Below are 8,053 nucleotides of genomic sequence, written 5' to 3' on the forward strand. Positions count from 1 at the left end.
TGTAAAGATTTTCGAAAGAGATAATAAAAAAGGCAGATTTTTACCTTGTTCATTCGGTTTCTTGCCTTACATGTTGTATCTCCTGTGTTGTTTGGTGCGGATCGAACCCACGAGTCACTTTTTGGCCGATGAAAAGGTGTTTTCGTTCGAGATTATTTTTGTAGATCTACGAAAACCCGAGGCCTTTTTTGAAAAACCAACTTGATTTTCAAAACGAGGAGGAGAAAAGCTCCTAGAAAATAGAACTTTTTCGTGATTTTGCCGCCGATGAACGGCGGCCGTCGCCGTTCAATGGCGGCGGCGAGGCGGAGAAATCGCCAGTTTCTGGAAAATATCGCCTGTGTTCTTCATTTTGAAGAACAAGGCAGAGAACAGAGTGAGAGGGAAGGTTCTTTGGCTCGTGAAGAAGGAAAAATGAGAGACAAAACAAAATTTTTGGGTTAAATACTAAACCCAGTGGTGACCCGCGTGGTGACCCGCGTGTTGACCTGACCCGGGAAGGATCCATGCGTTTTCGTTAAAAATAGGGGAAACTACGTTTTTGGTCCGCAATTTAAAAAAAAATCAATTTGATTCCTATTTCGGATTTTAAACTCAATTTCCTTTTGATTTTGACCCTCAATCGTGGTTTTCTTTCAATTTAGCCCTTCAGTTCATGTTTTAATTTTAATTTTTTTATTTATAATTTTAATTTTTGTTTTTTTTAATATATTCCGTTTTATTATTACTATTACATATATTTTTTATTTTTTATTATATATTTATTTTATGTATTTTTTATATATTTTTCTCCTGTTTTTTTTACTTATACTATTTTATATTATCTATTTTGTCATATACATATATATGCGTATATTTTTTTATTATATTCATTTGGTTATTGTTTTTTTAAGTACTATATTTTATAATATTGTATATATATTTTTCCATTAATTTTATATATATATTTACTATTATATTTTGTTTATTACTATTATTATATACATATATTATACCCACATTAATTATACCTACCCCCATTTTTTTTCATTTCCATGCATTGCTCTACTTTGATTAATTAATAGATTAGGTTTGACATTTTTAACTTTATGTTATTATTACTTATTTTTTTCTTCTTAGCATTTATTTATTGTTCTTTCACAATTGTTTTCACTCGTTTCATTTAATATTATATTATATGTATATATTATCATCTTTCTTCATTTTATTTATTTATATTTTATTTATGTATTTTTATCTTTACTTTTTTTATTCACTTATTTTTTTTATTTTATATTACTTTCTTTATTTCATTCATTTTTGTATTATTTGTTTTCATTTCTTTTAAACACGTTTTTTTTACTTTTAAAAGGTATGTTGTTAATCAATCAGATGTAAGCAAATTGGATCGATATTTTTACCTCTTGATTTAAATTTACATTTTCTTAACTAAAGACAACTGGAAATTACATAGTACCGAAAGGGCGGTTCAAGGGTGCTAATCCTTCCTTGACCGTAACCGACTCCCGAACCCGGCACATCTTTGGTAAGACGCAGATCAGTAAAATGGTGTCCGACCCACCTAAATTCGTTTTAAAGTGGTTGGTGGCGACTCCAATCCACATATTCCTAAGTCGAAGCCTAATTCCGGGGCACAACCGAAAGACGGTTACGACAAATATCAATTGAGAAAGGTTAATGGCGTAATAAGATGCTTAAGGGAGTTGTGATTGAGAGGTTCATGTTTCTGTACTCTTGGGATGCTTAATAGCTAGCTTAACCGTAGTTAAACTGCACAACACCCATTTTTTGGGTTTGGAAATCTGGAAATGGTGTCTACTTGTGATGGTTATATTCTGTGGTATGTTGGCCACTCGTTTGTTTGTGCATCTTGTTGTTTTCTTGTTTGAATTCAGCTTTCTACTGGGGATGGAAGTGTTGTATTTCGTTCATGGTATGAAGAAGAGTCTTCAAGTGTTTATATGGCTGAGTTTAGTTCTTGTCACTTGGGTTATTTTGTTTCTTGATGTCAAGAGATCGAAGACCATCACAAAGATTCTCGAATACGTAACCTGGGCTCTTTTAAGTATTCTTATTCGAGCATTTATGTGGATGTTGAAGACTTGGTTTTTAATAAGGTTAGCTTCAAGTTTCTACAAGAACAATTTCTTTGACAGGATACAAGAATCAGTTTTCCTTCAGTACATATCCATTGATGGATAATGCTGAAGAAACCAAAAGGTTGATTTACAAGGTAAAGGTCCATTAATTGAGGTGGGAAAAGGCGTCATCTTGGCACATGTAGGTGTTGGTTGAAGCTATCACCGATTCAGGGCTTTCCGTAATCTCCAATACCTTAGATGAAAGTAGTTGTGATTGTGATGAAGATGGTGAAAAAGTAGATAAAGATATTACCGGTGACATTGAGGTAGGAAGTTGTGCTTATCAAATTTTAAGAAACGTTGCTCCACCTCAGCAGAACCGATTAGAAAATAAGCTTTTCATGATGCTTCTAGTGATTTAATGTTTCCTGCCATTTTTTTTCATTGTTATTTATTTTACCGTACACTAACTACAGTCTCTTTATGATCAGTTACATCGATGAGGATGGCCTTCTAAGGTTCGTGACTAAAGAGGAGGTGGATCTTGTGTTTCCATTGTTTGAAGGATCAGATACTGGAAAAATAAAAAAGTTTCAAAAACTGGGTGGTAAGAGCACTCTAACAAACTCGAACAAAGTCTTCTATGTTTTTATCACTTTTAACGATGCCAGTATGAAATGATCCTAATATAAGTGATTCCCTATTTATATTATACAGTTTAAGCTCAAAACTAATGTAGGGATTCTTGTTTAACATGCTTGTTTTCTGTTATCTCATACAGATAAACATGTATCAGGATGGGAAAAGACTATCATTTACTTTGACGGACACAAAAGATGCTTTAGAACAATTGAATAAACTTGCGAAAGCGATCTTGATTTTGGTCACTTTTATTATATGGCTTCTTTTGGTGGGAACTGCGACCACAAGAGTGCTTCTTGTAATTGCAGCTTTTCTGTTTGGGGAAACATGCAAGATTTTATTTCAAGTCATCATATTCGTATTCGTGGTGCATCCATTTGATGTTGGTAATCGTTGTATGGTCGATGGTGTTCAGGCGAACCACTAACAGTGTAACACCCATTTCCCGTATACGTTTTTGTACACAAATCACAGATGCCACATAACTTTTAAAACATTTCACTTTTGTGAAAAACCAATAAATTTTTTTTCTATTCATAAAACGTTTTAATTCACTACAGCAAAATTGTTCTACAGCGACGTTTTTAGCCGCGTTTTGGGAGTAAACGCCATTAATTTTAAACATGTAGTGACTTTTACATACAAAATGCCACAACATGGTAACTTTAGCGGCTTTTCTTTATAAAAACCTCGTGATAGAGTAGTACTTTAGCAGCATTTTTATACAAACGCCGCAATAGGTTCATCCATAGTGGCGTTTTTTCAACAAACGTCGCAATAGAGTAGTACTTTAGTGGCGTTTTTATACAAATGCTACAATTGTTTCATCCATAGTGGTGTTTTTTAACAAACACCGCAACATAGTAGTATTTTAGTGGTGTTTTTATACAAATGGTGTATAAACTCGTATTTTAGTGGCATTTGTGTTTATGAACGCCGTTAAAGACTGTACTTTAGTGGCGTTTTTATACAAACGCCGCTATAGATTTATACTTTAGTGGCATTTTTATATAAACGCTGCTATAGACTTATACTTTAATGACGTGTATACACAAACGCCGCTAAAGACTAGTACTTTAGTGGCGTTTATATACAAACGCCCCTATAATCTAGTACTTTAGTGGCATTTGTGTTTACAAACGTCGCACTTGACAAGATATTAGTGGCGTTTCAAATTGAAAAAGCCACAAAGTTTAAGATTTTATCTCCTAAAACCCCTAGCCCTTTTTCATCTTCTTTTCTTTCTGATTTTCTTTATTTCCTTTCTGCTGTTTACCCCAAACCCACAAATTAATTTCTGCCATCTCAGTCCTTCTTTGGCTGCTTCGTCGATCTCGCAAATTCCTTTCTTCAAATATGTTGCTTCACTACTTTGCCCATTTGCTTCGCTACTTCGCTGTTTTACTTTGCGGACCTCAAACCCATCTACTTCACTACCAAACCCATCTGCTTCAATCTCATGTTTGCTTGACAAGTTTTTAAGAAGAGATAATTGAATTTTCAATCGAAAAAATACCAAAAACCCATACTTGTTTGTTAAAGTCGAAACCGGATAATAAAGTTTTGCTTAAATCAGAATCTGATTACAGAATGGCGGTGACTGTTAGTGCCCCGTGGCAGCCACAAGAAGAGGGGTTGAAGGAGATCTGTGGACTGCTGGAGCAGCAGATTTCACCATCTTCTTTGGTTGATAAATCTCAGATTTGGCAACAACTTCAGCACTACTCTCAGTTCCCAGACTTCAACAACTATCTCGTTTTCATCCTAGCACGAGCCGAGGTTTGCTATCTCCATTTATTTCCACACCGACCAGCTTACAGAAAATTTCTTTCCCGGTTGTTTTTCGTTTTTCCCGAGGAACTAGATTATGGGTATTGATCGGGTTATATGTTTATGGAGGACATACGATTACTGTTCTCATTTATTTTGGGGAATTTCTTTTTTATTGGATTATGCTTCTATTCGATACTAGAATTGGTTTTTGTAGGGTTAGTTACACTATAATATAATTTGCAAAGATTATCCATTTATTTGATGAAGTACATTCCGGGTATTTGATTGAATTACATGTTTAAAACTGAAAATACTATTTAAAACTAAATTTCCTCAGTTGGAGACGCAATATTTGAAAATGTTCCCCTTAGTTATATCAAATTAAGGTTAGGTAATCCTTAACCACCTGTATAGTGGGACATGAGGCAGTATTTAGATGCAAGTGACAGATATAGAAAACCTCCACAACGAGTGTTGCATGCAGATTTGAATTGTAGGCTTGTAGTCCATGGATAGAGAACAGATAAGAGCATAAGTTATGCAGAAACTGCATAAGCAGTCATTTTTGTACTCATGGTATGTTATCTTATGCGTTGGTAATCTAATGATTACAAACTGAACTGTATAATGGATTGATTAGGAGATGACCTTTTGGCTGGCACCTGAAATATAATTCGGTGTAAAAGCGTGCCTTTACTATTTGGTATAGTTTCTTGCTAGCTTAAGTTCTCTGCTTTGTCTACTTAGGAATGACCACAACTACCCATCCAGATAGGTCTTGGTTTTCCATATATTAGGTTAAGCAGAGTATATTTTTTTTCTCCTCCCTGCTGGAATTTGTATATGGTCATTAATATTTTTCCCAGACTTTACTTTAATCTTCCAATTTCTTCTGTTGCATTCAGGACTTGATGCTTTCCAAGCTGAGTAAGTAATGGAAACACTCCGCCTACTTGAACAAGATGGTCATACTGTAATTTGCTCAATACATCAACCTAGGGGTTCTGTGTATGACAAATTTGACGACATCGTGTTGCTAACAGAGGGAGTACTTGTTTATGTTGGCCCTGCACATGATCAGCCACTGGAATACTTCTCCAGATTTGGGTTGTAATCAAACTTGGCTCCTGTTTATTACGGAATGCACTGCCTGCCTACATACCATGGTTCTTTGTTTAGTTTTAAATATTTTTTATACGGATTGAGTGATTTTTATTGACTGTGACTTGTGATTGGAAGGTGCCTGCCAAAACCTGGGACATGTAATACCTTTGATTTAAAAATATTTAACCTCTAAAAGGTTCATGGTTGGATTTAGAACGAAAATTATGCATCGGGTTTTCTTGCTAGGGATCCTGATTAGCATCGATATACTTGTACGCTGGATGAGGTTTCTATTGTAACACTAGCACTCACATTATGCTTGAAATATAGTTGCATGTTTCCGCATCAGTCTTCTTAAAACTTGGTAGCATAGTTACAGAAATCGCTCAACAGCCCACGATCTACGTACCGTACGATGCGATCCGAAACGTGGTACGAACGTGTTCCAGTCATTTCAAAATCGCGATTCGGTACAAACTTTGGGTTTAGATGGAGTCCTAACTCCTCGTCAGAGCGTAGGACGGTGGATGCCATGGAGGCTTTGGGTTTCGTCGAGTGTTAAAGAGGAGTTTGAGGGAGAGGAAATGGGGGAACGACGGGGTCGGTTTAAGCCTGAAGAAGATAATGAATTAGATAAAACTAACCTTGGATCTGGGCGTTCATCGTCTCCTACAGAGAGAGTTTGTGTAGGTTAAGCTTTTGTTTTTTATTTCTTTTCCTGCTTTGTTTGTTGTGTAACTTTTGTTTTTTATTATGTTAAAACTATACTTTCACGTGCTTTGTTAAATTTCTTCGTACACTAGAATTCATGTGCAGTTGTTTTAAGTTTAATCAATTATTATTTCTTTTCCTACTTTTTGATCCTCTAAAATTTTATTTTAGTATAAAAGTAACTTTTGAAGTGTTAAATTTATTTTCAACTTTGAAGAATTGAAGTTACTGAATGAAATCTGTAGTATTGAAGTTATTCTAAGATATTTGAAGTTTTGAAGTTATTTATAAAATTTGATGTAGAAAAATAGCAACCTAAGAAACTGGTACATCGTACCAATTTATATGTTATATCGTACCGGAGCGATCCGAAATGAGTCTACCCCCTTCGTACCGAATTTTAGGGACCTAGCGAATTGTTATCCCATTCCACGTTCTCGTACCGGAGCGTACCGCGATCCATGTGACTATGCTTGGTAGTACAGGGAAAAGGATAATATTGCTATAGCCTCATCATTTACCATTATATTGTCAATGTGTGATACTGATGCATTGCTTTGTACGTTATCTTGTGAACTCGCTAAGTTTTTTCATTTTGTTTAGGAAAGCGAATGATCTACACATATTCTTCACACACATCATATATATATTATTGTTTCATTGATTTCATGTTTGAAACACTTTTGAGGATCATGAACTGGTTATTTTCTTCTTCTTTTCTTTGCTTTAATAAATAATTGATTATTTTTCAAGCTCTGTTTCTAGATGAAATTATCTAACAACAATGCAACAGAATCTGAAATTATGAGATTTATGCTTGAATATTTGGTTAATCAACAGGTACCAGTGCCCAGATCATGCAAATCCTGCTGAGTTTTTGGCTGATCTTATATCCATTGACTATAGTTATGCTGATAGTGTCTACTCTTCTCAGAAAGCTCTTGTTGAAGAATTCTAAACTGTCATCAGCAGTTCTTTATGCTACTTCACTTACCTGAAAGGCATATCAACTTATTTCTTCCTCGGTTATTGTATTGATAATATAATATTTTCCATATAATACTTCGCTGTAAATATTTCCTAATGGTTCTTTTTCTTTTTTATAGAATGTTTTGTCATCTAGTCTTCGAAATTAAAGGTTCTTTTTTTCCTATCATGAGCCCTTTTGCAGCGTTTGTATCTAAAAACGCTGCTATAGATCTGACCTTTTGCAGTGTTTATTCTAAAAACGTCGCTATAGATTTAACCTTTTGCGGCGTTTGTTCCAAAAACACACTGCTATAGATATGACCTTTTTAGTGTTTATTCCGAAAACGCTGCTATAGATCTCGACCTTTTGCAGCGTTTAACACGAAAATGCCGCTATAGATCTGAACTTTTGCAGCATTTTTTCCAAAACACCGCTATAGATCATGACCTTTTACGGCGTTTGTTCCAAAAACGTTGCTATAGATATCAATCTTTTGCGGCGTTTGTATCAAAACTCTGCTATAGATATTGACCTTTTGCGACTTTTGTTTTAAAAATGTCGCTATAGATATCGACCTTTTGCAGCGTTTGTTCCAAAAATGTTGCGATAGATCTTGACCTATTGCGACATTTTTTGTTCTCAAACGCCGCTAACTTTAGCGGCGCTGGTATGGTCAGCGCTTCTTATGGCATTTTTCCTATCGCTGTAAGTACTTTTAGTGTCGCTTAAAAACGTCGCTATAGGACTAAAAAAAAGCCGCTAAAACTCTATT

At 35.0% G+C, this 8,053-nt stretch overlaps 1 pseudogene; it reads left to right on the top strand.

The window, feature by feature from the left end:
* Positions 1–267: 267 nt before the first annotated feature.
* On the top strand, positions 268–2,703 carry LOC120147851 (annotated as a pseudogene).
* Positions 2,704–8,053: the final 5,350 nt, after the last annotated feature.

This window comes from Hibiscus syriacus, unplaced genomic scaffold (genome assembly GCF_006381635.1).
Source record: "Hibiscus syriacus cultivar Baekdansim isolate YM2019G1 unplaced genomic scaffold, ASM638163v2 tig00110944_pilon, whole genome shotgun sequence".
Lineage (NCBI taxonomy): Eukaryota > Viridiplantae > Streptophyta > Magnoliopsida > Malvales > Malvaceae > Hibiscus > Hibiscus syriacus.